This window comes from Phyllostomus hastatus, unplaced genomic scaffold, assembly GCF_019186645.2.
Source record: "Phyllostomus hastatus isolate PE091 unplaced genomic scaffold, TTU_PhHast_1.1 phas_contig_34, whole genome shotgun sequence".
In the NCBI taxonomy this organism is placed as follows: Eukaryota; Metazoa; Chordata; class Mammalia; order Chiroptera; family Phyllostomidae; genus Phyllostomus; species Phyllostomus hastatus.
In genome coordinates, this window is record NW_025333857.1 from 29,872,868 (window position 1) to 29,886,394 (window position 13,527).

The following is a 13,527-nucleotide window of genomic DNA, read 5'->3' on the forward strand; positions in this document are numbered from 1 at the left end:
GGCAGAAATGGATTTTTTTTTAGAGGAGTTCAACATTGTTCAATTTAGAATTTAAAAAAGAAGTTTCCCCCATGTCTGAGATTTCCCATGTTACAGAAAAAGGGAAACAGTGCAGAGTGGGGTTGGGGGTGTCCTACACGGGTTTTTTTTTTTTTTTGTGGACAGTTTATATAAAATGGTAAAGAAGATATTAGATCGAAGAATGAGTTTTTTCCCCTAAGTTTGGAAATAAGGCTGTTTCAAACATCTGATCTGTTTCTTCCTTTAAATTTGGTCATGAGAAAAATATTGAGGAAAAGCCTAACTATTTTCATGTAACGTGCTTAAATTCCATCTAGTCTGTTTTATTATTAAGCCAAAGTTATTGGTAAGACTTGTTGATTTTTTGCATTTTCCTATTTTTTCACAGCTTGGCTTGGCATGGGGTGGGAGGTAGATGCAGGAAATTCTGGGACCTTTGCCCTTCCTGCCTCTGGCCTGCCCTCCCCGCAATGCGAGTGTGTTCTGGTGCTACCAAGAGTTCTGTTTTCTCTCTCCATCCCCATGAGGCGCAGCGGGTACTCGTGCTAAATGTACCAGGCAAGAACACATCAGTTACCACGTTTGTGATACTCTACACATGTAACAAGTACTTATGCAGTTGGAGCCATAAATTGTAAACCTTTTAATCTTACCGAGATTAATGGTTTAATATGCAGTTTGTGCTTCTCTTACTGAGAGCTGGTTACATTAATGTTTTCAAAGTGTCATTTGCTAAGTTTTACCCACGTGCTTTTACACAAAGAGTTCACAGTCTTTTTTCCTTCACAATTGTTTTCCTTGACAGAAAACTTTTTAGAAGATTGCCAAAGTAATCCCTGAAGTATGGAAACAAATACTGTTCCTGTAAATAAGTAGTGTTTTTTCTTTTCAAAATGGTATTTGAAAAGCATGGCGTTTGACTCTTCTTGATGCAACGCTGTACATTGCTAGAACTTCTTTTAAAAGTAATGGGCCAGTGCATTTGTTTAATCCACAAACACTACGGAATCCGAGGGTGGGTGCCACGCACAGGACAGTGCTTGCCTCAGTGTTACAGTAGCAAAAAGTGGAAACTTCAAAAGATTGCTGGGGGTATGATTAATAAGTTATATGCTAAATGTGGCTGTTTGCGGTTTAATTTAATTTAAGTTAAACCAAGCCTTCAGTTCCTTAATTGCAGTAGCCACATTTCCAGGGCTCAGTAGCCACATGTGGCTAGCGGCTACCCTGTCCCATAGCACAGCTTCAGAACATGGTCACCATGGCACAAAGTTCTGTTGCAGAGCACTGCTAGGCCAGCGCTTCTGCAACCCTAATGTGCATAATAATCACGTGGGGGCTCTTGTAAAATGCATATTCTTACCACCAGGGCCAAAGTGGGACTAGAAATTGTGCTTTCCTAACAAGCTCCCAGGTGTTGACAATACAGTTTCCAAAGGTTATGGTCTTTAACTTCCTGCATTTATTCCCCAGTTCTGGTGGGAAGGGCCTGTCTTCCAGGCTCAGGGTGCTGTGTGTAGGCTTACCGGCTTTCAGGGCAGGAACCAGGCACACTGACAGACGGCACAAGCAGTGCCAGCCGCCTGAAGGTGCCTTGGGGCTGGGAGGGTCAGTTTCTCTGGTGTGTCTCCTACAAGGCCAACCCTGCCTGGCAGGCTTTATCTGGGCACTCTAATAATTGGCTTTCTAACCTGCCTTTTGATAGTGTATAATTTTTCTTTATTTTGGTGCCTGTCATAGGGTGGTGCTGGATGTATGTTTGTTTCTTTAAAATGAAACTATGTTTTAATGTTATACAGACTTGGGTTTAAAATCATAGAGTAGCCAGGGCTATCTCTTGTCTGTGTTGCCAAATTAGCACTTTCTTTTTTTGGCTTATTACTGGCTTCTTTGTAATTACAAATGAGAAAGGTCTGTTTAAATGATAATTATACCTTGCTGTTTAGTGTACCAGAACTATGAACATGGAGACATTAAATGTAATGTAATTATCTGCCAATGTTTCTTTGCCTGATAGCCTGTTAAAGTTGGACTCGTGCAGGTATGTATTTGGATTGTGACCTGCCACCTACTGGCTGTGGTAAGGAACTACCATGTGCAGATTCCTTACGATCTCAGGACATGAGAGTATATCTAGAATAACATGTATCCTATACATATATATGGGTGTTTGTATGGGTATTTTAAATTAAGAACCCACCAAACTATTTTCCAAAGTGGCTATACCATTTTGCGTTCCCACCAGTGAAGAAGGGGAGTTCCTTTTGCTCCACATCCTCTCTCCAGTGCTGGGAGTTGTCAGTGTTCCGGATTCGGGCCAGTTGCAGCTAACGCACAGGGTTGTGGGCATTCGGTGAAGAACTGTGTCGAGTCCTTGGTGTGGCGCTTTGCTGACTGTCAGTGGCTTCTTCTCTTTGCAGTCCTCATAACCATCTTGTCTCCTGCTCCGAGGGCGGGTGTGTTTTGAGACTAACAGGCTATAGATTAAGTGATTTTGATATGTCTGAGAATGGTCAGTGGTTGACTGTCCAGCCACATGGAGTGCTTGCAGTGTCTTGAACACACCTTGCAGGTGACCCCTCCTGGCCCTCACTGTTCTGTTACCTCTTCCTACGAGGTGCACCCACCAAGGCAGTCACCCCTCAGCACTGAGCTCACGTAGAACCCCGTGTGGGAGAGGGCGCCTTGCCTGCGGTTGGTGCTCGTCTCCCCCACCCAGGCCTCCCATCCCCAGCGAACACCTTCCATCGGTGCAGCAGTTTCATGGTGTCTGTACTTGCTGTTACGCCGTCGCCCACCTTACCCCAGCCCCACAGGGTGTCACAGGTTTTGGGTGTGCAAGTCTGCGATCCATCGCGTGTATGTTGTACTGTGTGTTCGCCACGCCAGGTCAAGTCTCCCTAGTGGTCTTTGTCTTTCACTCCACAGGGCCGGTGAACTGCGGTCTGTAAATGTTTCTTGAATGTGTGAATATGGAAGTGAGGAATCTTTGATAAGTAAACCCCTGAATTCTTGAGATCTTCTCATGGTGGCAGCTGTCCACCCCAAAATGTCCTTTCGGACAACTGCTAGTCAGAACAGGCTGCAGTGGCTCTGGTGACCATTCTCTGCGGTCCCCGCCCCAGTCTTTTTCAGGTCTTGGCCCTGTTCTTTGGGCCCTGACCACATCGCCCCCCACCCCAACACACACACACACACACACACACACACACACACACACACACACACACACACACACATTGAATTCCTCGTTCAGACCTCATTCAGTGTCCTTGCTCCTGGGAAGCACCCTGCACTCCCCGCCCACTCTGAGCAGCTCAGATGCCAGCCCCGCTGGGCATCCTGAGGGCGGTGCTGTGCGCGGACTGACTTTCATTTGGCCCTTAGAGCTTGGCATGTTGCACTTGATAAACATTAGTCAAATGAATAAAAAATGTGTTCATAGTGGCGTTATTCGTCATAGTCAAGAGGTGAAAGTAATCCAAGTGTCCGTCGGCAGATCAGTGGATGAACAAAATGTGGTCTGTACATACAGTGGGATGTTATTCAGTCCTGGAAAGGTAGGAATTTCTGACACATGTTACAAGGATGAACCTTGAGGACATTATGCTAAATAAAATTAACCAGGCACAAAAAGACAAATACTTCATGATTCCACTTATGTGAAGTATCCAGAGTAGTCAAATTCATGGAAATAGAAAGTTAAATGGTTGCCTGGAGTCTCCAGCAGGGGGAAGTGGTGAGCTGTGTCATGGGTTCAGATGGTCAGTTTTGCAGGCGAGTCCTGGAGATTGGCTGCTTAACAACGGGAATGGACCTCACGCTCCGGAGCTTCACGCTGAGGAATGGTTGTGATTTTATGTTGTGGGTCTTTTTTTTTTTTTAAGCACAATTTTAAAAAATTAGTGTGGGAAGAAACTGTAACTCCTGGAAATCTGGAATTCTTAAATTATAGGATGCTTTTGACTTCTGGAGAGTATGCATAAATTTAAGGGAAAGAAGTACTTATTTCCTCACTGGGGAAGCTCGAGTGGTATCCTAAGGATTGTCAGAGTGTAGGGTCACACTGCCTTAAGCAGCCCCTCCCTTCTGCCACCTGGATTCTCTGCACCCAGGGCCCAGTGAGCTGAGCAGCTCTGGGATGAGCCTGGGGTGCCGGGATCCTGCCTATGTACTCTCTGCCCTCTTCGGTGTAAGATTTGAAACAATCTTTCATTCCCTTCCCATCCTGTTCTGCTCTTCCAGCACCCATGAAGAGCTTACTTGTTGTCAATTCAAGGGGAGGACATAAACGTTTTGAGTGCTTATACTAACGTTAGCGGATTAGCATGCGTGCTTTGTAGAAGTCGCCTTGTTTCATGCTGCGTGCACAACGATGTGAATGGTGTAGCAAAGTGGTATGGTCCCCATTTTATAAAGAAGGTGACAGATATCCAAGGCCCACAGTTAGGTGACAGACAGAGGTCTTCTACTGTTAAAGTTCACATTCTTGCCTCTGGTTCAGATTACTTCTTATAGAGCCTCTATCTCATGGTCCAAATATATGACACATCTCTATCTCAAAAATCCGATGGCCCTCTCCTCGCTTGCATACTGCTCGGTTAGGTACGTGGGCATGGGCTGGGTATGGGTATAACGCACAATGCAGGAGTGAGAATGATCCCTGGTTCCCGGAGACCACGCCTCCAAACCCCCACGTCCAACTTTCAAACCAGCCCCTACCCAGCGTCTCTTAAAATCTTCTTTCGTTGTTCAGAGACCTAAAATGTGCTTTCCAACACTTGCTCCCAGTCCTCCCCCTCCCACCAAGTAGTAAAGACAAAGAAAGAAACAGATAGTAGGCCCTTTGTTTTTCTTTTATCTGCTAAATTTACAGAAAGGTTGGAGGGAAGAGAAAACAGCTGAGTGAGCATTCTGTCCCTGGCGTGGCTCCGAGTTGCACCAGCTCCCCAAGTCTTATCTTCCTCTAGCGAACAGACCTAGTTATCTCCAAGGATGTGAAACATCTTCATGCCTTTTAATTTCTATACAACATGAGCATTTCAATTCACCCAAAATGCTACCAGTTCATTTCCATCCAGCCTACATTTGTGTGTGTATATATATATATAAGAGGGTCATTGTAAAGGAATACTTCTGCAGATATTCCTTTCTATAGTATTGCTCTCAAATGTCCTCCTTCATTTCTACTTGCATCCTGGATCATTTCATATGTCTAACGGGAATGTTGGCTCCAATTCTCTAGGTCCTTCGCAAGGGAGGGAGGGCAGGACGGAAAGCTGTGAAAGTGATGCAAATCCAAACTGCTTTCTTGTTTCCCCACAAGTGGTGCTTTTCAAAGCGTTTGGCGTCCTGCTGTATAAATGTCACTGTGCGAGATGACAACAGGATTTGCTGGGAATGTGGGCCACTATTGTATCGGCCTTATGTAACCAGGCGCGGTGATGGCAATGGGTGAGCAGGCAGGATGTAGGCAGTGGCCTGGCTGGTGACTCCCCAAAGGCCATGAAGGCTGCTCAGGTCCTGCAGAGGTTGTGGATCCAGGTCGTTAAAAAGTTGGGGACCTTGAAAGGCCATGTGAGTCTTTCCCTGCCAGCTCTCTCCCCCTTTTCTTTCCCAAGCTTTCCTTTCAGGAAGGGGTGGGGCTCGGACAGCAAAGTGCCTCCCACAGGGACTCCTTTCTCCTGGGCTGCCGCTTTCAGTAACAAATTGTGAGAGGTGGATTGGAGTCAGCGGCGGCGGTGGGCTTTTTAATTCCTGGTCTTATTTTTAGCTGCATTACATGAAACTGACAGCCGCTCTGAGATTTATGAACCCATCAGCTGTGTCCCAGGTGTTCGGGCTCTGGAAGCCGGCTGCTTCCTGGGGAAAACTTTATGCACTGCCTCTTGTGCACTCTCTGTGTTTGGGAATTTCTTGTTTTCCAGCAGAACTTTTTGCTTCCATATACATAATGCAGAAATCTGTATTCTTATTCTATGTTTAGGCTTCCAAGTTACAGGAAAAAACTTTTTCTCATGTTCTTTTTCTGTAGTTTGAACAAATGCAGTGCTGTAACAGGTACAAGTGTTTCCTCGTATGGCTTGGGGTGTTGAGCAAGCACGTCCCTTATGGGCCAGTTTTAATCTTTAGCTCCAGCTTTGGCCTCCATCACTGGGAAGCAGCAGTTTGTGGACCAAAAGCTGAAAAGTTGCCTGTGGGTGGGGAACTAGGGCACTGAAGACTTTTGGTATCTCTGCCTTCTGGTTGGTTTTTAAACATGTTTCCATATTCTTTAAGTAAAATACAGGAATTTACCTGTTTGGACAAGATCTTTCTAAGGAAAGAAACTTTATATCAAGTAGAGTATATTTTTAAAAGATATCACAGAACTATTAGTCTTTGTCCCTTTCTCTTTTTTTTTTTCATGGAAACACCTTACTGTTACACAAAGCTTTTTTTTTTATTTATGGTAGAAAAATTAGCTCTCTGGCTGTGTCATGTAGGAAAGACTCTTTGTAATATTGAGGGGATTATTATTAGCACTGTTTACTTTCTTTTCCTTCCATGCCTTCCATGCACCTCTCTCAAATTACTGCTCCTTCCCCCTGCCTTGCCCTCCCTCCAGTAGAAATGATCACACTTTTTTCTGCTCTTTCACTTTGCAAAATATGTACTGCATGAAAGAATATTTGGGTCCTGGCTGGGCTGAATGCTGGCCTGCAAACCAAAGGGTCGCTGGTTCGATTCCCAGTCTAGGGCCCATGCCTGGGCTATGGGCCAGGTTCCCCAGTAGGGGGCGCGCAAGAGCCAACCACATGCTGATGATTCTCTCCCTTGCTCCTCCCTCCTTTCCCCTCTCTAAAAAGAAATAAATGAAATCTTTTTTTTTTTTTAAAGAATATTTGGTATAAGGTCCTTGGAGAGGAATCAGGTAGCCTGTGATGTGGACTCGTGTGCTACCCCATTTTTTAACTTACCGAATATTTGGTACACATAAAAGAATTATGTATCTACATCATAAAGCATAATTACAAAGCAAATCCCCATGAGCTCATCACACGTATCCACAGACCTTCCCCACAACAGATACAGACCTTTGTACCCTCCCATGCATCATTATGCCTTGCTCCTAGGTCACTTACTTCACCCTGAATATTGTGTTCCTCATTTCCTGGCTTTTTGTTTATAGTTTTACCACATACACATACCTACACACAGATGTCCCTAAACAAAATATTAGTTTCATTGGCTTTTTTTCCATTGTGCTAAAAACTACGTAACATAAAAGTTACAGTTTTAACCATTCTTAAGCATACAGTAAGTAGTCTTAAGTATGTTCACATTGTTGGGAAGCATTTGCTTTTTGAACTCTATAAAAATGAGCTCACACTCTACAAACTCTGCTAGGATGTTTTCACTAGATGGTATGTTTAAGATGCATATATGTTGTGTACATGTGACTCTAGTTTGTTGTGTTACATTTTAATAATATATCATGATTTATTTGTCCAGTCTGCTTTTAATTGGTATTTGGCTTGTTCCCAGGTGTTGGCTATTCAGGACATTGCTACTAGGAATACTCTTTTGTGTGTCCTTTGCATGTACTCACACGTTTCTCCCGGGCCCAGAGCGGAATCACTGTGTCATGGAATATGGAATATCTTTATCTCTCATACATGTGTGCTCTTCCTATGGCCCTGCATGTAAAGTGCCCCCAGGGCTGGTGTTCGGAGGAATGCGGGTGATTGTGTGGGGCACTCTGTGTTTCTGAGAAGATAAGACTACGTATAGAAGAGGCAGGGCAGACACCCAGCGGTTTGGTTTGGGGGCACACCTTGGTTGGCAAATTGCACGTGGGCTTCAGCTGTTCTGCTTACCAATGCACGTGTATCCCGAGGTGCATCAGCCACGTGTTTGGCACAGAGTGGGTATTAATAAATATTTCCAATGAATGAATGAGGGAATAAATGAATGAAGAGTCTCAGTGAGTGAAGGGTTTCCTTTGAGACCATTATAAAAGGTCACAGCTCTGTGGACTAAATGCCCATAGTTATCGTATATTTTTAATGCTCAAAGGAGGTATTAAAATTTATGTTTCTCCAATTTTCTTACCCTTAAAGTTAAGATTTTAAATTTATCACTTAGATTAACAGAACATACATTCTTTTAATATTAGATGTTAATGGTGTATGGCCCCTTCTGATTTGATCAGAGTCACGTCGAGCTGGCGAAGCCTTTGGGCACCTGGCAGGGCCGGACCAAGTAAGAATTTGATTCAGTCCTATTGGCAGTGATAGGACATTAATCCTCTCTCTGGCGAATCTAATTTAAATGACCCCTGCAGGCAGCACAGGAAGACAGTATAATCTCATTATGGAAGAGCAGTGGATTGCAAAAGCCAGGTTTATTCTACTTGGCAACATTTAAAAATAAATATTGTAGCAATTCATTTATTTGGGTAAATAATAAAAAAATATTTAAATTTACAACTTTGAAAAGAGAGTGTGTGTTTTTTTTTTTTTTAATAAAAATGTATTCTAGCCCTGGCTGGCGTAGCTCAGTGGATTGAGTGCGGGCTGAGAACCAAAGTGTCGCATGTTCGATTCCCAGTCAGGGTACATGCCTGGGTTGCAGGCCATAACCCCCAGCAACCACACATTGATGTCTCTCTCTCTCTCTCTCTCTCTCTCTCTCTCTCTAAGTGAATAAATAAAAAAAATGTTAAAAAAAATAAATAAAAATGTATTCTAAAAGTAGTGTGCTCATACCACAGCTTCTGGAGAAATTTAACATTTTTTTTGTTATTTATTCTCCCACTCTTTTCCCTATAAGCTCATATATATACATATGTGTGTATATATATAAATAGGAATGAAAACAGTGATGTTTTGTATCTGGATCTCCCAGCAGACATTTAAATATAGATCTCTCTATATTTACATATATGTAACTATGCCTCTATTGTTGGATACTTCAGGATCATTTACTTTAAAAATTATAAGCAGGTGTAGACAAATGTATATGTATGTCTTTGTGCACTTGAGCAAATATTTCTGTAGAATAAACTTCCAGAAGTGGGATTGCTTGATCAAGGATGTGCAGATTGTGTATTTTGATACATATTAGTGACGTGCCCCCCGGAAGGTCTGCCCTGGTTTATGCTCCCCCTGCTCCCACCAGCACTGGGCAGACCAGGAAAAACCTCTCTTCAGTTGTAAACACAGTCACTATGATGAAGAAATTTTTTAAAAATTTGAAGGAAGTTAAACAATTATTTTCAGTCCTACTTATTTCACTGTGTTGGTTCATTTACTTAAATAGTACTCCCTTTCTTGGAAACTTGTGGTCCCCTTAACTTCATAGCATTGCTTAATCCTGGGGGCGATTGCCATGGTAGTGGTTAGTTTTTCCTGGTGGTTTCTATTTTTTTAATTTATTATTTTTTTATCTTCACCCAAGGCCTTCCCAATGATCTGAGAGAGAGGGAAAGCGGGGAGTGGAGGGGAGAGAAATATCGATGGGAGAGAGAAACGTGATCGGCTGTCCCTCACACACTCCCTGCCTGGGGACCTGAGCTGCACCCACCAGGGCCCTGATGGTTTTTCAGTAGGTGTTTGGGGAGGGTGCTGTGTGATGTCTTTTCGTCATGTGTGAAGACTTAACTACATTCAAAGAAGTGTCGACGACTATATTTATTTTACCACAGCTTCCAGAGCAATGGACTTCCTTGACGCTTGCCAGCTTTAAAGTCTAGTAGAGTGCTGAGAAGGTGAACTTGGGGGAAACACTCACGCCAGCGAGGTCATTTCCAGGGAGCAGTGGATTGGTTTTACTAAGGGCACATCAAAACCTGAAGGTGCCAAGCAGTTAGGAGGTGTTCTATGGAAAAGGGGGGTCAATTCTGACCACTCGTGTTTCTGCTCACTATTCCACTCTAAGAAAACTTTTTTTAAAAATAGAAAACTTTATTAAAATTGTGAAAAACTTAGTTATCCTGGCACATGTTTGTAACATTGGGAGATTGTTACTCACCCCACTGTTCTTTTGACCTTGTTTTTGTAAGTGCAGACTCGAAGATGTGGCTTGTACGTGAACAGTGTGTTTGTGTAAGAATCCTAGGAACTAACTTCAGAAAACACTGACCCCGACCTTCAGGCATCCCAGCTTTATGAGACATGCTGACCTTAAACCTTGAAGTCAGGATAATCTAAAATCAGGATGACGCGCGGCCAGGATGACTAACCCAGCATGATGCACACTGACCAGCACTATCCTTATCAGAACCGACTGTGATTGTCTGCACGTAGAGAACTTAGAGAACTTTCAGCTCCCTCCCTTAACCTCTTTGTTTTCTTCCCCTCTCCCTCCTTATCACCACCTCTGGCTCCACTGAGATGTGGAGATAGGCTTTGAGAAGTGAGTCCCCCAGCTTCCCACGAGATGGGCTTTGAGAAGTGAGTTTCCCATCTTCTCAGGAGATGGACTTTGTGACATGAGTTGCCCATCTTCCAGGTGGCTGGCACCTGAAAATAAACCACTTTCCTTTACATCAGCCCCTGCCTCTTGAGTATTGGCTTTTGTAGTTGAAGGCAGCTGGACCTGCGTGCAGTTACATGCTGGGAAATGCTGTTTTAGACATAAACACTAAAATTCCAGAGAGGGGTGTCTATAGAGCACCAGACCAGAGGCACCCGAATTTGCAGCCTGACCATCTCAAATGTGCCGATGGAAACAGCAGAGGGCCACTGAATGGGATAGAAATTCCCTTAATCAGTGTCTTTAGCCTATCACTTAAGTGCTGAACGATAGTGCATCTGCCTCTTTGTTTATTGGAAAGAAAACCTTTGAGTTCCTGCTCTGCGCCTAACACAGACACGGGTTCTCAGAGACACGAGGCGAAAGTGACTGAGCAAGATGCACATGTGTGGCACAGACCCTAGCTCTTACCTTCTCCAGGACCGTTTTACGTTTTCTTTTTCACTGCCAAGGTGGCTTGAATTCTATTTTTTAAAGAGTATCCTGGTTGCTTGCAGCCAGATGGCATTAGCTGTGGAAATATCCCAAAACTGAGTGTGTGTGTGGGGGGGAGGGTGGGTAGACTAAATGATTATAAATTCCTCTCAATTTGAGTAACTGGTTATGGCTATTCAAGAGCAAGCTGGTTTACCTTCCTGCGGTATAAACAAAATTGCCTTCCCTAACCCTTTTCCGCCAAAAAGAAAAAGTGATCTGCCAATATGTCCGTTGAGCTGAGCTGAGCTCAGCTCAGCTCAATGGACACATTGTGCTGCCTTTTGTGCTGAGCTTCTTTCCCCGTAAGCCCAAGAGTTTGTTTTCTTTTTCATTTTATTTTTCCCTCTGCTGTCTTCAAAGTTCTGGACTCTAATTATTCCCATAGTGTTTACCTTACAAATTTTAACGTGTAGATTTAACTCAGTCAAGTTTAAAATGAATCAGTAGTTTAGCTGTGCTCCTGAATAAAACATTTTGAATAATTTAATCATGTAAAAGTCTCCTGGATTTACATGCTCTGTTGCTCAGTGCTTTAGTTCTGTTTCTTTGTTTAACTCTCACAAATTATACATTATTATAGGTGCCTATAGTCAATATGTGTTCAGGCTCACTGACATTTCTTCTTGTATCTTAGATCTTCCTTCTAAGATTATTTTCCTTCTTTTTTAAATGAATCCTTTGGAAGTTTTTTTAGGTAGTTTGTGGTAATAATCTGCCCTAATTTTTGTGATTGTAAAAGATTTTATTTATTTAGTTTTAGAGGGATAGGGAGGGAGAAGGCGAGGGAGGGAAACATTGATGTGAGAGAGAAACATAGATCAGTGGCCTTTTGCATACCCCTACCGGGGGCCTGGCCCACAACCCAGGCGTGTTCCCTGACCGGGAATTGAACCCTGTCGGAGACCATTTGGTTTTCAGGACGACACCCAACCTACTGAGCTTCACCAGCGCAGGGCTAATTTTTGTGATTTAAAAAAATTCTTTTCTATCCTCCAAATGAACAGATACTGTTTTAAAGATACTCTACTGACTTCAGGCTTCTATTACTGCTGTTTAGAAGTTGGCTATTTTTCTAATTGTTGTTCTTTTAAAAAAACTAGTAATCTCTTTTGCCTAGGTGCTGCTCGCCAGCCAGTACATATTTTACCACAGTGAGATTTTTTCCACTGTGAGGCTTTCTCACTCAGTTCTCTCTCATATATTTCACTTTTTTAAAGCTTTGTGCTGCATTTTGGCAAATTTCTTCACATCTGCCTCCCAATCCATTAATGAGCATCTTCACCTGTGTGTACTATGTGGGTTTTTTTTAAGCCATTGTTTATCCAATTTCAATTACCAGGTAGTTTTATTTCTACAAATTTTGCTTGCTTTTTTTCCCCCCAGATTTGCTTGGTGATTTTTGATGGTCTCTTGTTCTTTCATTATACCTTCATTAATTTCCTATGGTAAACATGATGCATATTTAACATCCTTTTTTTCATTTGTGTGACTGGTTATTTCCAATATTCACTATATTTGATTCTGCAGGGATTTTTTTTGTTCCTTTTGACTCTCAGTCCTGGTGACTTGCTTGGTGTATGTGTCTAACTTGCGGACTCATGTTCCTCAAATGTGTATCTTGGGGATTCTTTGAAGCCAGAGTTCCTTGGAGAGAATTTGCATTTGCCTCTGTGTACTTGGGTACTACCAGAGCAGAGCCACTTTGGGCTGGAATGTTTTGGGGTGTGCGTGGTGGTACCCATGATATGAATTCCAGTTCCCAACCTTTATGACTACAGGCCTGTTGATAGCAATTCTCCAGCAAGATACTTTTAGGTATTTCCATTCTACCCAGAGGCAAGGATGTGAGGGGTCAGCGTCCCACCTTCTCCATCTGTCTGGTGTTTTTTTCCCCTAATATGTCCATCTACTTTGATCTGATCTCCACTCTACAGTTTATCTGTCTTCCCAGAAGCCTCCAGTCGAAATGCCTGCTTCATTGCTGGTTTATCTCTTTGGCTTTGAGCTTTCTTGCAATTTCTGGCCTTTAAAGATTTCCCCTCAAGGCAGCTTGTATTAATGGATTATATTATAATTTTTATAATGATATCGATTATTTCCCAGTTCTTCTAGACATCTACTCTGGAATATTGTTAGAGACAGAAGCTCCAATGGTTTATATATGTAGGCATCTTAGTTTTTCACATCTAGCAACACCAGTGAAGAAAATCGACTCCGTGGGTTATTCAGTTGAATGTTCTTTGAGATAAGGCCACGGATTCCTTGAGACATAAAAAATGCAGAAAACTTGCCTAGGAGATTACCTTTGACAGAGGGGGGGGGGGTGGTTAAAAAAACCCTAAATGAAAAGATATCTGCTCGAAACTATCTAATTTTCTTTTTTAGGTATTCTATAATGATAGTGTTTGGGAGTGGTGATAATAAAAAGGCTACACACTGAATGTTTTGTCTGTATTAAGGTGTATCTCCCACTAGGTGCTTCACTAGTTTCCCAGCATTGTTCAGAATGCC

At 42.8% G+C, this 13,527-nt stretch overlaps 1 protein-coding gene across 3 annotated transcripts in view; it reads left to right on the top strand.

Moving 5' to 3' along the window:
* The window catches only part of TJP2 (tight junction protein 2), a 119,203-nt gene that overhangs the window by 66,566 nt on the left and 39,110 nt on the right, over positions 1-13,527 (top strand). The window lies entirely within an intron of this gene.